At 42.6% G+C, this 16,330-nt stretch overlaps 1 protein-coding gene across 3 annotated transcripts in view; it reads right to left on the bottom strand.

Annotated features, from left to right (window-relative positions):
* LOC146768291 (uncharacterized) overlaps positions 1–15,043 on the bottom strand; it is a 180,917-nt gene extending 165,874 nt beyond the window's left edge. Inside the window, exons 1-3 of one of the 3 annotated variants that reach the window (XR_014952727.1) lie at positions 14,343–15,043; positions 13,418–13,515; positions 9,221–10,164 (exon numbers count right to left, since the gene is read on the bottom strand). The gene's annotated coding sequence lies outside the window, so the exon portion shown is untranslated. Of the gene's footprint in view, positions 1–9,220; positions 10,165–13,417; positions 13,944–14,342 lie in introns of those variants that run through there. The other 2 variants (XR_014952726.1, XR_014952728.1) reach the window with 2 other exon arrangements.
* Positions 15,044–16,330: the final 1,287 nt, after the last annotated feature.

Raw genomic sequence — 16,330 nt, 5'->3', positions numbered from 1 at the left:
AAGACCTACAATACTGGGAAGAACAGATCCAAAAGTGTGTGCAGAAGGTGCACATCTGAATCCAAATTGCACCTGCTTCCAAACTAGCCAAGTTGAGTCTCCAAGGACATCACCACAGATTTGGTCCCTCCCATCCAAGCCAGTACAGCCTGTAGCATCATGGGGACACATCCTTTTGGGTGACTCAACCTTCTCAATTCCCAAATCTAAAAGGAAACCTTGGAACAGCCCAGTACTCCACTTCAGCTCACTTCTTCTGGAGGGAACAAACATATGCATGAGTGTGAAAGTGAACACATGTGGAAGATAGGAGTTGCAGAACATACATGAACACACTTGTGGTTTATGTGCATTTGATTCACAATGGTTAAAGCATGACCAACACATCCTAGCAGTGTTTAACAAACCAAGACCCACTCCTGGTTACCAGATACAGTAATTTTCTACACAGATACTGTGATTTGTCCTTCAGAAAACTTCACAGCCTTGTCATGAATCTCTATGATTTACAGTACCTGCTGCTAGCTGGAGCTCACAGATGGAGCGCCAGTACTCCAGACTGACAATACGCAGCCAGTAACATTGAGCAGGGATGTGTCACCTCTATAAAGGTTGAAAATAGGACAAAAATATCACAGAACAGAATAAACTTCTGATAGAGACTATTTTAGTCCTCTAATCTGAATATGCAGGCTTAATTTGGTATTTTACATGGGGCCAATCAGACACCCACAAAATGACACAAGACTGGTTTGCCATTGATGAGTATTCTGGGTTTGTATTTCTTCTGTCAGCACACTTAGTCACTTGTTATTTCATGGTCAACTTACAGATATCTTTCCAGGGACGTAGCAAGGAAGGGAACATATTATCTTAAAAGGATATTAATTTAAATTCCATCGGGAGACCATTCTTTCCCACTTACGTATGCAAGTATGCTTAACTAGGTTGCCTGCCATTTTCAAACATCAGAATTTCAGTTTATCTACCAAATTAAACAGTTACCTTTCTACCCAGGGAAAAGCTGCATGGAGGGAGGAAATGGGGGAAAACACATACATGTGGGCACACATGCACACTTTTCTGGCTTTTAGAAACAAGGAATAACTTTCTTTGTTATAGCAGCATCAGATCATGTAGAAAAGAAAAAAAAAAAGCCTAATTGTGGGATTTATCAGTTAGATTTAGCTGTTCCAGCAAGGGTATAGGGTGCTCAGAAGGAAACATGCAACTGGCTATCAGTGGAAGTCTCTGCCACATCAGTATTGTGAGCCAGCGCTTCTCCATTTGTGGCACAGCCTGAAAGGGACTGCATGCCTGTCTGTCATGAGCAGATCACTTAAGAAGTGATGAGAAACATTTCTAAAGGAATGATGAGAAGTGTCAAAACATTTTTAGTGTTAAAAGCAACAAAAGATTTGATTTTGAATATTATTCCTGTACCCAGCCAGAACTATTGTCATCAAGGGTGCCTGAATCTTCTCAAACATTTTTTATCTTAGCATTGATAACCAGAACTCTGAAGGGTGGCATCCTCACCTAAGGAGGTTTAGGCCATGCAGGAAACACCACACATGTTCAGCACAGCTCTGTGCTTGAAGGGCCATGCTCTGTGGAAGGGGAACTGCAGGTCTTAGTGAGAGTGCATGCACGTGAGAGTGCATGGGCACAGCCATGACAACCACTCAGCAATTTCAGGGTAAGAGGGAGAATTGAAAAGCACAGCAAATGGTCAGGATAAATATACCCTTATTTTATCTTTATCAGAACATATCTGATTAGCAAAACTACAATGATAACACCAATACCACCCTTCACAGCAGCTGGCCTCCAACGTTCTTTCAAACGCTACCTTCATAAAGTCAGAGCTCCTCCCAGCTCAGAAAGTAAACAAGCCATGTTTGCCCTATGACAAACCTGTAGCTGACTTGGGAACACATTGCTCAGCTCTCACTGAGGGAGAAAGTAGTGCTTGTGCACTAGGTTTGGCTTCTGGGGAGCTCTAGTCCCACAGGAGTTGCAGAGGCAGCAAACATCAGTCACAATCTTATGGGTTGACGATAAGATTCAGGTCATTAAATAGGTCTCAGCTACAGACAGGTGTTAGAAGAGCTTTGCATCCTCCAAAAAAATTTAAGGGACTGTTTTTTTCCTAGGAGGAAGGTAGATTTTAAGTGACCTATTTAAAAAAAATACAAAGAACCAAAAGGAAGTAGTATTACAGTTTTCTGTTCTCCTTACACCTTTTATTTCTCATTTCCTTTCACACACTGGGAACTCCCTTCTAATCAACTTTAAAAAAAAAGAAAAAACAACACACAATCAAAAATAAAGAAAAGGGCAGCCTTGGACCTGGTATCACATGCTTCCAAGACAGGCAGAAGCTTTTTTCAGGAGACTAACAGATCAGTCAAACACAGGACTACTCATTTTTATAACTCCCATCAGGAGCCTTCTTGCCCTGACAAGCCTTCATTGTGGTCTCTGCAGGCAGCAGCCAGTGCAGACCTCCAGCGTCTGATGAACCCAAAAGGATCAGTGGCTGGAGGGGAAAGGGGACAAGAAGGGTGACCCTCCTAAATAACTTTTGCAAAGTGACTCATCCTTTCACTGACAGTATTAACATCTCTGCTCCTGCCAGCTGGGCAGCTGCTCCAGCCCTTGGAACACTGAGGGAATGTTTTGTTCCAGAGATGGGAAAAGGGGGGCACAGGGGGAACAACCCTTCTGTGTGCATGTGAGCGTGCATGTGTAATTGCCGTGTGATTTCAGCTATTTTGACCTAATAAGTTATTGCATTAGTCACCAGCCCTGGTACAAACAGATGGGTTTGCAAGAATTTAAAACAGAAGGGGAAGGGAAAAAAAGATATGAGAGATGCCACAGTCTCCAGGGCAAAAGGGCGTCCTGGTCATGGGAGCTGGGGAGGTCCCACACAGCACAGCCCCACTGAGAGCAGCTGGCCCACAGCACCTGGTGGCTTCCCACCTCTCTGCACTAAAGGGCCAGGAGACCCCATCCTTCATCCAAACAACTGGACTCAACACTCCACTTGTGCTGAAAAAGTTTCTCATGAAAAAGAAAAAGCACAGCTGACATTATACAATGGTTTCTTTAAAACCCTCCATATTTTTGTCACATGGTAGGATCAGCTTTCAGATCTTCATCATAAATTTGCAATACAAGTCAGTAAGGCTTGCTTGGGACACAAACTGCCTGGTTTTGCTCAGGGAGCATATTTGGTTCCTGGCTAAAGGAAAAGGTATGGCAAGGCAAAATTCAGCCTTCCTACCCTCTGAAGCATCTAGATTAACCAAACATAAGCCTCAGATCCACAGGGCTGAGCCCACCAACATTAGGAAAGAAGATTCAGTGCATCTGGAGCACTGTTCCCACAGCCAATATTTACTTTTCCAAACTAGAGCAGGAAGGCTTTGCCATCATTCATGGAAACATGGACAGTTCTCTACTAAAAATACTTTCTAGCCTTCCCCCTTTCCTCCTCCCTACAGCATTTCCTATTTTCTTTCCAAAAGCTTTGCACAGGCCTCTGCAGAAACTACTGCCAAGAGGGACTGGACGCACACACACATCTTTCCTGCCTGGCTCTAGCAACATTCCTGCCATCCACACAAAAAGTCTTCTTCACCCAAGAGCTCTGTCCAAGTCCACAGGAAACTCCCATTGGCTTCTACCTTGGATCATCAATTCTAAAAACTCTCCTCTGAAGCCTCTAACTTCACCACCCTGTCCTTCTATATTTAGTCTTTGCCTCAGCACCCTTCATTAAACCAGTGCAATCAATGCAACATTCCAGGTACCTGCACCAGAGCATTCACCAAAACACAGTTACAGCCATTCCTGCACAGGGTTGAAGGTGGGACATGACAACAGGGACGAGAGTTCAGTTCTAAGCACAAGAAGCCCATGGACCAGAACATACTACACCTCTGCCCAAAAAGATGGGAGCTGGGAACACTGACCACAGGCCTAAATATCAACCCTGAGCCCCAGCGTGCAGGGAAAGGGAGGGGTCTGAACATCAGTGACAGCAAGCCCAGTTGATTAACAGCTTGTAAGAACCTGCCCAAGCACATGCATTTTCATTCTGAAATAAAGAGAACAAATTTGGGAGCATAAAGGTTTTTAATTGTTGATTGGAAGATTTGCGTGTAGACAGAGTATTGTTTTCTTCTCCTGGCTCACTGGGTAGCAAAACAGAAAAATTATGTGTAATTAAATGGAAACAGTATCAATTAGCTGTGATTCTCCAAGCTGTGGAATGAGTAAACCAATGAGAAAAGACTGTTCTTGTCCTCTGGCAGCCGCTTCATGTCAAGATTATTCTGAAGATATCTTAAATCCACTTAAGCATGAACTATGCAAACAAATTTTAAAAGAAATCAGTGCAGGTGGAGGGTTATTTACTAGCCAGCATATTACTCAATCAAACATATCCTGAGGAATTAACTTGATTGCCAGTACTTGAGCTCATTTCATTAACATTACATCTTTGTCCTCCTTGAGTTATGCCCCTGAAGTTTAAAGACTAATCTAGATAGAGACGTGCTTATCTTTTACCACTATAGAAAGTGGCCTTTGAGTCAACACTTTTAGATACTCATAGAAAAAGGACACACACAAGGAGAGAAAAAGTCAACAAGTTACTGTATCTAGTACACACAAAATCTTGAGCTTCAATACAGTCAGGCAGTCTCCACAAAGACATTGCCCATGAGTCCCATTGCACAGTAACAAATTCTGAATGAAGCAGTGTTTTATTATAGACTTATTTTCCCCTCCAAGATATTGTTAAGTCAGAAATGGCATCACTTAAATCTATTAAGTAACTATAAGAACAGCTTGCTTTTCATAATTTAAAAATAGTATACTGAGTGCGCAGATCAAAGATTAATATTCCTTGTTTATATTAGTGTTTCACACAGGAGCAGAGTTGGACCTGAATTCAGGTTCTCCTAATAGTTCTCATTCAAGAGAATAATTGCTGACATGTGAAGGAGATAATTTAACACTTTGTGGTGCAAATCCAGCATCTCGACTCAGACTTCTACAAGACAGACATCCACCAAAACACCATCAGCACATTGTTCTTCCATTTTTTTAATGCATATTTTTAGGCTCAGCACCAAAGGAGCAAAAGTACATAGAGAACACATTTGCCAAAAGAAAAAAGTCACCATTTGACTGAGTCGCCATTTGAAGCCATTTCATAATATCATGACATCTCTGAAATAACACTAACTTCTTCCTGTCCCAGGTCTTGAGAGCTTGACATTAACCCACCCCAGCTAGTTTTTTCTTCTGACCAAGCAAATGGCAGCTTTCTTTCTCTAAAACCTCAGGGCTGGACTGCTGCTCCCTGCCTGGGGATTTTTGGAGGTATCAGGAGTGCACCTTGGAGCTGAAAGGAATGGAAACTGTGTGTGGCCAAGAGGAACCTCTTCTACACACCAAGGTTAGCCCAATACCATGTGTGCTGCCCATTTTCCACCATGGTGTGACCCTCTTGGCCTTCCTCCCGGCAGGGAGCATGCCACCTCCATAGCACCTGCCAGCACCCTTTCAAACTATTTGTCAAGTAATTTGTGAATAATTTTTTTAGTGCTGACACATTTTATAAGTTGGCTGAAGATAATTAACAAATAGGGAAAAAAATATAATTGTGAAGTAGAATAATTTCTTGCTAATTATTCTCTCAGGTCTAAGAGAGTTGCTGACCTTCTCAATACATTTCTTTTAGTTAAATGAGTACAAACAGATGCTGACCTTCATCAAAACAGCACTGATAGATTTCCTGAGGAAACACAAATGAGAGTGTAAGGACACGACCAAACATATCCCAGCCAGTCACACATTAGTCATGAAGAGCATTTTCCAAAGTGCTTACTTGGTTCTAATGCTTTGTGTTTTGGAGGGGAGTAAAGGGCACATGACAGCTCTGACAACTCAAATACAATGGTCTTGGAGTTGAGCAATTGAAAACCCAAGGACATAGAACAAGTGGATATTTCAGATCATTTTATAAATTGTTTGGCACATTTTTTTTTATCAAGACAGCTTATGGACCATTGTTACCCATCATTTGCATCAAGTTTTAAGCTAGGGACAGCAAGAACTGTGAGTTTGAAATGTGACACCACACATCACAATTTAATGAGGCCTCTAGGGCTACGTGCAACACAGCCCCATTCCCTCTGCACGTACAAACACACTCAGATGGTGAATCAGAATAGAGAGCATCTTGTAAAGCACCCCAGGGCTTTATTTTAAGGAAAAAAACCCTGCAATTTGTCAAAGACACTACAGCTCCCTGGAAAGAATGAGATAGTCTTTCTGAGTATTTGTGCTCATGGAGACTTAGAGATCCTTGTCAGGAATGGAAAATGGAATCGTTCTGGTTTTTAATCCTGAGCAGAAAGTCATTTTAACAGCAAGGTTTCTACAAAATCATTTTTCTTGACCTGAAAGGGTACACACATACAGCCTCCAACAGATGTGAAAAGCAGTTAAGTCAGTATAGATGCTCCATTCAAGGCCTTCCTGAACAGAGATGCCAGTCCTACATAAAGACAGGTATTCATAGCATCCTCTTAGAGCAATTCCAGCCATCCAGCCTGGACATTATTTACAGCAGCTAAACTAAGAAACACAAGTTTCCCTTGCAGTCCTGGGGCGAGGAGACTGACCAAGCACAACTGCAACTACCCATGCTATACTAGAGTGGGATGGGCTGACTGAGGACCACTGCTCCCTGTCAAGAAATTTTTGAGTAACAAATCAGTGTCCTCTGTGCAACAGACCTCACACAAGAAAGCCAGCTGAAACCAGCTAACAGGCTACAACCAAGCACATTAGGCAGCTTTGAAATAAAATTACCAAAACATCATATATCCTTTTCCCTGGCTGCTGGGGTAAAGAAAGAATCAGAATTAGAATAATAAACTTCTGCTTTTAGTGTTGAAGGATGAACTGACAAAAAATATTCAGTGCAAGTACAGATCCCAGTTTCCTTCCAAGGCTCCCCAAATATGTATTTCACCTACTGCTCATGCACACTCAAAAGTCTGAAAACACTAACTTTGATCTAGCATAGAAGTTATTAATTACAGAAGGGAGACTAAGCTTCATCTTTTAATTTTCACAATCCCATCTCTCTGTAGGCTCTGCAACTACGATGCACACAAAACATACAGGAGATCTTCGTTTTTCCAAGTACAAGCAAACTGCCAGCAGTACTTGCTGCCACTTATTATGAAAGTTAGCACCAAACTCTGTTACTTATACAGGGAATCATAGAATATTAAGGGTTGGAAGGGGACCTTAAAGATCATCTAGTCCCAACCTTCCTGCCATGGATAGGAACACCTCCCCACTAGGCCAGGTTGTGCAAGGCCTTATCCAACCCGGCATTGGACATTGCCAGGGATGGGGCATGCATAACCTTCCTGAGCAACCTGTTCCAGTAACTAGCCACCCTCATATTCCTAATATCTATCCTTAATTTCTCCTCTGTGTTTGTGAATAATCTGACACTTGGAAATTAAGGCCTTTAACATAGGATTCATATTTCCCCCATGACACTGCCTTAAGTGTCAACAGTGGTCTGATAGAACACTTTTTCGTACCTACCAGGGTGTTGCACATTGTCCAAAAAGCCCAGGTTTTAAACTTTTGGAAGGTTTATTGAAGACCCTACACCACTCCCTGTGTATCAGAAAGCATTGGGAGGGCTGGTGACAGTATTAGACCCCACAACTCTGTGATGGCTGAAAATTCAGTTGTTGAGACATCTGGAAAAGGCAAGTTGTGTCCTATATTGCAAAGAAAAGCAAACAAAGCCTTAAAGCTTTCATCATTTGCCTCCACACATCATTCTGACTTTGGGCATTATGTAACCAGCCCCATCAACAGGAGTTTAGATCCCCTATCCAGAGCTCTGCTGACAATGATATTTCAGAGAAAAATAAGAGCTAAAAAACGAGGAGAACAAATTCCCCAAGCCTGGAAAACCCCTTACTAGCAAGCAAGAATAAAGTTTGACATCTGTTTTGCAGGCTGTGGCCCAACAGGAATCACAGCACTCTATCTCATGAAAAGAAATCCTTCTTTCCTGAATATCCTCAAAGGCAGGAATGAATGAAGGGATCCTTGTACCAAGAAGTAGTTGCTGAGTTCACACAATCTTATTGTTAAAAAAATACAGCAAACAAAAAAATTTTTTTTCTTTTTTTTTCCTTTTAAAGCTGCAAGTGAAGCTTTCTTCTGCTGAGCTGTTTCTCTATTTGCACTACTCAAATATCTGCAACACCACTCTCTTACCAAGATTAAACTCAGGGAACTGGCAGGGACTAGCCAGCAGCTCTTTCACAGAAAAATAGTTCTGGAAAAGGCACCTGCGTCTTCCAATGGAATGATCAATATATCCCTCAGTCTGATTAACTGAAATGTACAAACCTCTTTAGAATTCACTTCATAAATAGATTTTCTAATACCCTCATCATTTTGGTGACCTTCACTCAGATTTTATTTGCACCTCAGCACCGATTCTTTTAAGAGTTCAAAGAGGGACTATGGTCCTTTCAACATGATTGACAGCTCTAGGTAAAAAAAAATAAATAAATAAAAGAAAATAAGAAAGTAATATCAAGAAGATAGGAAGTTAATTTCTCAGAAGGGATAATATTTATATGACTGTGAGTTTTGACAAAAAAGTCCATTTCACAGTGTAGGTACAAGTTATCATCCGTTGTTCTCAGAACATTAGCAAGCAAATGTCTGATTTAGAGCATCTAGCTGGAACAGAAGGAACTGCATTATACATTTCAAAGGTAAAGAAGAGCCCAGAGCACCTGAGCATCACAAGTGCCCACAGCACACTGTACGTTGAACACCAGCCAGTGAGACTACATTGAGCTGAAGCACAGGAGAGACTACAGTCTTACTTAAAAGAACCAAAACAAAATCCAGCATGACTTGTAGCACAGCAAGTAAAACACTAACTCCTAAGTTGAAAATAGGACAGAAAAACATGCAGAAAACAGTGTCTCCTACTGAGGAAAAAAGCCTAGAAACAGTTCTTCAGAAACATGCATTTTCCTTTACTTACCATTTTAGCAAAAGTATGAAGGTGGAAAGCACTCTTACAACATTTCACAAACTTAAGAGAAAAACAGTGAATCCTTTAAAAACAAGAACTTACCTAGGACTTTTCCCAAAACTGGTCTACTTCCCTCAGGCACCAACAGAAAGCCACCTCACTTTCTGCAGCTCATAGCAATGATGATCCTCTACAAATACCTGTCCTGCTCTCTGTAGACTTTTGTGATCCTAAAATAGTGTTCAAATGGAAACAGCTGCAGAACTGAGGGAGTGTTGGAACATACCTTCACCATCTTTTCTCCTTGGTTTAACCTTTGCACTTGAAGATGCAAGTATTTTAAATGTTTGGTCTTTTGAGATTATTCACTTTCCTTTTACTTTAAAATTATACTTCTCTTTGCTACTTTTAATGTTCTGTTTGCATGTTCATTACTGTTTGCAGAACCATCTTAAGAGGCCTCGGAAGACAAGGCTAAATCCCATTTTTGCCTCCATGTAAATGATGTTATCTATGGGGAAGCCAAATTCAACTTTTCCAGTAACAGCAGAGAGAACATACAAAGAAGGGATTTGGAGAAAGCTGGATCTGACCAAACCTTAGTAATTAGCAAGGTTTGGGACTGGAAATAAGAAATAAGTCTGTGGTGGGAGATGCAAGGTGGGAAGCTGAAAGTAACTGAAGCTTTGGTGGCTGGAAAGAAACCCAGGGGCTAAAAGGGTCAGGCTGACCCTGGCCTTTCTGGAAAGGTCTTTTTCCATCCCCCCAGCTTTCCATTTCTCCAATCTCCGTGACTACTTTCCTTGCTTCTGTTCCTTTTCCTCCTATTCCCCTCCTTGAGAAAAAATGGAAGCTCAAGGGGTATTTTGAAGTACTGGATATCAGCATTTGTACATCTTCTTGCTGTCAACTCCTTCACATGCTTCCACCTCTTCATGGCAGTGGTCAAATACAAGGTAGAGATGAGGTTCTCATCTGACTGGGGAAAGGCAGGCAGGTCCTTCTTGTAGACCACAAAGATAACACACACAGCCTGGGGACTGTACCTGTGATGGAGAAAGCCATGCTGAGCCAGAGAGAAAGGAGGGCAGATACAGCCAAATGTGTCAGGACTGCTGAGGAATCAGCCATGCCTCAGTGATGTTGGATTCTGCTCTCTATTAATAGGCCACCAGCTTCCTGCTCCTCCAAAAGTCAGAGATGCTTTGAAGTAAAATCAGCTTTTCCGGGGACTGATCAAAATAGAAACCCAAGCTGCCTAAATCTGCAATGGAAATTTCAATCAACATTAAGTTTTTAAATAAAATTTGGACTCTATTCTGGTTCAAAATGAATTGAATAAAGAAATCAGATACACAAATAAGGCTTTTGGTCAGCTTTTGCTTTACATTCGCTCTAATAAAACTTCCTGTAAAATGAGCATTAACTCTAGGAGATCCCAAGTCCTCACTTGTATTGAGATACTCCAAAGATGCCAGCAGTCAGCCAAAAGAAAACAAATAATAACTAGAAATTTTGTACAGGTGGAGACCTCATCCTCCAGTCCTGACAACTCCCAGTCTGTGAAAGTCAGCCTCCCAAAGAGTTAATGTTCAGTGGGCCAATAAAGTGTGATTGATTCATCGATAACACTCTGCTGCCTTGGGGAGAGGGAAGAAGCCATCTCCAGAGACAAGCGAGGCAATTGTTTGCTGTCCCTGGTGCCCGCAGAGTGCCCCGCGGTAACCCCTGTGCTCTGGAATACTCATGTTGGTTATTTCGAAGCGGGGTGCAGAGCTGTGCTTTCCCATGGCTGCCACTAATGACTTGCAGCTGTTGCTAATCCGTGCCTCTGATTTCCTTTGATTGCTGTGTGTATGGATGCCTGTGGTAAACAGGCATCTGCCAGGTGCCAGCACAATCAGGGGGGAAAATATAAAAAGTTCCCTGTTTCAAATTCAATGTGACATTGTGCTTGTCGAGAGGCAGCAGTTTAACTATTTAAGGGGAACAGTTTCCTGGGCTCTTCACTGGCCTCCTGCCTATGTAGGAGATGCTCGTGCATTTTGGTGACAGCAATCTCCTAGCCCCAGCTGCAGGAAATACCTATGGGAAGCTGGTGTCTGCAGGAACTGTCCCAGCCATATAACATAGCCCAGGACATGTGAGTTTGGCTCTGCTACCCCAGAAAGCAGGGGCTCTCTGGCTCCACTCATTCCTCTCTCCTCAGGCACAGCATCCCAGAACTTAGAAGGACATTTGTTCCCATGTGAACACTCAGGCTGACCTCAGCTTGCTGGCCCTTTCTGCTCTTGCTTCAGATTACATGGACAGGCAGTGGAACACCTCAGCTCACAGTTCCAGGCTAAAAAGAGTGGAGCAGAGGCTTCCCACAACCCATTAGGAAAATATATATCTTGATGGAAGCCAAGGCTAATATTAAATTTTCTGGAAGGAAGCACAGCGGTCTCACAATAAGAAATGTCCCTGAAAGTGTTTCCACAGCAGGGTGCTGTAGCCTGTTTCTCGCACTAATGTTTTGCCTCAGCCCCACAGCCCCTCCAAGCAATTTCTCTGGGCATTTCTGATTCCCCTCCTGTCACAGCAGCCAGCTGAAGATGCCACACAGCTGCTCCGTGCCTCCATCCATCATCCTTCCTCCTGGTAGCAGGTAATTATTCCCAGCTGTTCATTACCCAAGACCATCACACCTGACCCATGTTGTTTGCCTTTCATTTGCACCTCAGATACAGAAAAGAAATACATAAAAGAAAGCCTCAGAGAGGAACTGATTAAATGCTAGTGCTAGAGAAAGGGGTATCCTGCTCTGTCCAAAGCTGCTTTTGGGGTTCATTTCCTTGGGTTGTTGCTCACTTGTGCACCAGGTCACATTTAAGAGGCAACAATAAGTCAAAGGCCCAAGTCTCCTGGAGCATTCATAGGTGTCCTCAGCATTGGCTCATTCTGGTTTCCCTGCCTGCTCATCCTGCTTCCCTGCATGCTGTGAACAGTCCTCAGGCTCAGGAGAGTGGGAGGTTCTGTGGAGCATAGCAAAGGATGCAATCCCTGTCTTCATAACAGTGCTGGAGAAAAGCAATGGATATTGAAATTTACTGCAGTTTCTTTAAGTTTTGTTCTACTCACTATTAGAGAGAAGGGGGAGCTCAGTTTAGGAGATGCCATTGATGTTGCACCTGAAAAGCCAGGGGTACACAACTGCAAAAGTTATGTTCTCTGAGAGTCATAGCTGTGTGCTGGCAATTCAGACCTCCTTCCCACTCAAAAAAAAAAAAAAAAAAAAAGAAGGCTGAAAATGAACCATATATCCAAATGTGCACGCACAGTTTCTACAGCCAGAGCTGTTCACCTTAGCTACCAACTAACAGCTAAGCATTATCTGACTCACATCGCTATCACAGCTGATACTCTCCTTTCAGTTTTGTGCAAAGTGCTAATTCTACAGATGATTTAAATGCAAGGCTGAGCATCCTACTCTCCTAAAACAAGGCAAGTAAGGTGCCTTAGAAATCTAGGGTGTCTCAGTTAAAAATGATAGGGATGAGCTTGGTTTCAGACAGCCAGGATGACAGAGGGAGTTGGTGAGAAGCTGATCCAGATGGAGAAGGAGAAAAGCCCTTCATCAGTGTGCCACAGTGCACAGCCCATAGGAGAGGTGGAGAACAGGATTTCTGAGCTAGGGGGCAAGTTATGGGAAATGGGGGATTTGAATAAAGAAGCAGCTTTCTAGTTGTTTGACTGCTAATGAGCTCAGGGTAACACAACCTTGTACTTGGGAAGTATCATCTGACTTCAGAGACAACTGAGTTCTCTATCAGCCTTTTCTCATCCGTGGAATAACTTTAACTTTCACTTTGGTCATTATGTCATATTCAGCTAATGTAGAAAAAAGCACACCAGTTTTGGTCACTGAACCAGAGAAAGCAAAGAAGTCCTCTAGCAAATATAATGTACATCCAAAAAATTTTCTTTATCTTAAAGATTGGGTGATTTTGGGCTTGGAGCTACACCAGCCCTCAAGACTTCTGCCAAGGAAGACTGCTCTGCCCCTTTTAATCAACACTGACACTCCAGACTTCCTCTGGGCTGTAAAGCAAGGCTCTCTGCACTCCCAGTTCACGGGGGGAAAAAGATGGACATTGGCAAAGAGCAGCAGGGTGAAGGTCACAGCATCTCCTAATTAGCCTGTCAGCTCCCTTCAGAAAGTCACATATCCTTGTTCAGATGTGGCTGGGGACTCAAGGGGACAGGAAGGTTTTACATTTCACCACTGAGACTCCCAGAGGTTTTGCAAGTACTTACCTAGTTATTTAGAAGGAAAACAAGAACTCGTCTGGGCTTCTCCTTTGTTTCAGTCCTGCTCTGGGATCAGGCACCTGAGCTGGCAGCTGCATCTCTTTCTAATGACACAAGAGAGAAGGGGACATTCATGCTGTCATCCCTGCTGGCTTATCCTGTTTCTGTAAGTTCACATCTTGTAACTAGCCTAAGCTAGTCAGCACTGTGTTTTTCAAGGAAAAGAAAAACATCTGAAAGTTGGCATCAAACCCCTCTGGAAACTGGCCATTGCCTAGGACGTAACCAAGCCCTTCAGCTCGGCTTTCATTACAGCAAGATTTCCCAGGAGAAATTGCGCAGAGGTCTAACAGCAAGGAGTTTTCTTAGGAATTACAGTATCACAGACCTGGTTTCCACAGCAGTAAAACACACACACACACCACCAAGCCCACTCAAAAGGCATTCACAGACCTACATGACCTCTGCTGGGAGCACACATCTGTTATCAGCCCCCCCCCAGGCAAGGTAGGAGGGTGCCTGAGGAGCAGCTGGATGCCAGTGGCAGTGAGCAGGCTCTCCCAGGTATCCCTTTCAATGTGGCAGCAGGCAGCACAAAGAACAGAGGGGGCCCAGGGTCCCAGCCCAAGCAGGGTGCCAATGATGCCAAAGAGATACCCTGCCCCGAGGAAGGCCTGTAGGTCACTCCCCACAAGGGAAAGTTGAGGATCAGACCAGACACAGAGTCCAACCCTGCTTGATTTGCAAGGTTACACACTCTGTCCCCTGAGCATTATTTAATCTTCAAGGTACACTGGCCAGCACCAGCTCCCAATGATGGCAACAGCCCCTTTTAATGCTCCAGCCTCCACAAAATAATAGAGTGGGGCAAGTGCCTCACAATGGATGGATACATTGCTCAGTTTGCCACTCTAATCTCTTCCCACCATACCTGGAATGGTTATGAAGATAAAAGAGAGGCTGGAAACTGTTATTGTATCAAAGCAGATCTGCAGTATCCAGATTTTGTGTGGTTCTGTCGTATTCTTCTCTGCAGCTCTCTATTTTTAAAATCTGAGCGACAAAAAATAAATTACTCTCGACCTGAGTGTGAAAAAGAATTTTCTTTTATACTGGAATCTTAACTTTATCTGATAATGAGACCCAAGTAATTTCCTTGAGTTTCAGCTGCAGCAAGTAATGAAACAGTGAAATCTTTCTTCGCTGATTAACAGTATTAGGCTTCCAGGGAACTGAAGCAATTCTCCAGTCTCAGGGAACATGAGAAATTTGCAGGTAATCCTAACCTCATCCGTGTCCCCTCTGACTCCCCAGCTTCTGTCTCACTCAATATCTTAGATTGGCAGAAATGCAGCAGAACATAACTTCCCAAATCATTAAACTGATTTAAACCTCTTGGGGAGAAAAAGTTTATGGGATTTGTGTTGTTGTTTTCCAGGGTTTCAAATCCTTAAGGGACACATTTCAAGATTTTTTCATAACTAGGAAAGGAGGCCTACTTGCTCTCCCTTGGTATTTCTAGCTGTGTCATCTCAGCTAAAGTACACAGAAAGGAGAGATTTACCATTAACTTTAGTAGGCTCTCAAGACAGCAGTGGGCTTGTCAGACACCAAACATTGTTTTAATCCAGAAAGAAGTATATCTCCCTTATATCTTCATTCAGGCTGTGCTGTGAAACCACATCTTAAACATATAAATTACGTTTTGATTACTATATAATTATAAACTATCCACATTTTAATTATATAAATTCCACGCCTTCTCTTACAGGTTTTCTGATATATCAGAACTTACACAAAGCCTCAGCACTTGTACTTCACAGTGATCGATCAGCAGCCAATCAGCCAATCTCCAGTTTTCTTTTTGCAGCCAGGAGACCATAGGCAGTCACAGGCAAAAGCAACCACATTTTGGGAAGAAGTGTGTTGTAACAGAGACCAATTATGACAATAACCCATAGCTGTGTTACAGAAAGAATAATCTAGAGTCTTTTTAAAGAAGCTGTTTGGAAAATAGCTTGTCATTTTGGTGCCAAATGGGATATAAGCATCTGGTTTCCAAAGACACCTCTGCTATTTTCACAGACTAGCCATTAAAAAAAAAAAAAAAAAGAACCCCACCCAAAATTTATCAACCACTAGGCTGCAACTAGTTCTTTTTCAGAGTTGAGAAAATTATGTGGGATGATGAAGTTGTGAAGTTGTAGATAAAACTTCCAGAAGGTTTTTCTTTATCTCCACATGCTGTATCCTCCATGCTGATGCTTGCAGACCTCTGCTCCTGGTGCCTGCACAGTATATGGTAACTGAGTGTGACATTAATGCTCAGCTCTGTGGCAACCACATGCCTGCCTACAGCTGAAGTCAGTTGCACACCCTCGTGTATAAGCCTACGATCTGGGTATTAATTGAATAAGCTTTCAGAAATGGTTTAAGCAAATTAGTTCCTGATACATTGCACATCTTGAGCTTTCCATTTGTGGCCTTTCATTCATAAGCGATCATCCACAGAGTGAAAAGAAGCACACTTCACTCTAATTAGGGAGGAGCTAATTATCCTCCATCAATTAGATCCTACAACACTTATCTGTAAACAGTTGCTGGAAAGGTACATAACAGATTAGTGACTGAAGACCTAATTAATAAGGAATAATGAGCTCCTTCCTGCAGGAGATAGAGGAAATGTGCTCTCACTCCTAGAAAATGCCTAGTGATAAGAGCCATAAAACAGACCATAAATGTGGCAGGAGTCATTTTGTACATAAGAGTTTTCTCATTTTTACATCCAATGTGCAGCCATGCCACACCACTCTGCCTGCCACCAACAGGATCGTGCAAATAAAGTGAAGAAGATGTTGGATTTTCCAGCTCTTACGCCTCATCTGCTAGTTGTACTTCTTTTCATTAAATTAAATATGT

The sequence above is a fragment of the Lonchura striata genome, chromosome 2 (genome assembly GCF_050655825.1).
Source record: "Lonchura striata isolate lonStrDom1 chromosome 2, ASM5065582v1, whole genome shotgun sequence".
Lineage (NCBI taxonomy): Eukaryota > Metazoa > Chordata > Aves > Passeriformes > Estrildidae > Lonchura > Lonchura striata.
This window is presented reverse-complemented; position numbering and strand designations above follow the sequence as displayed.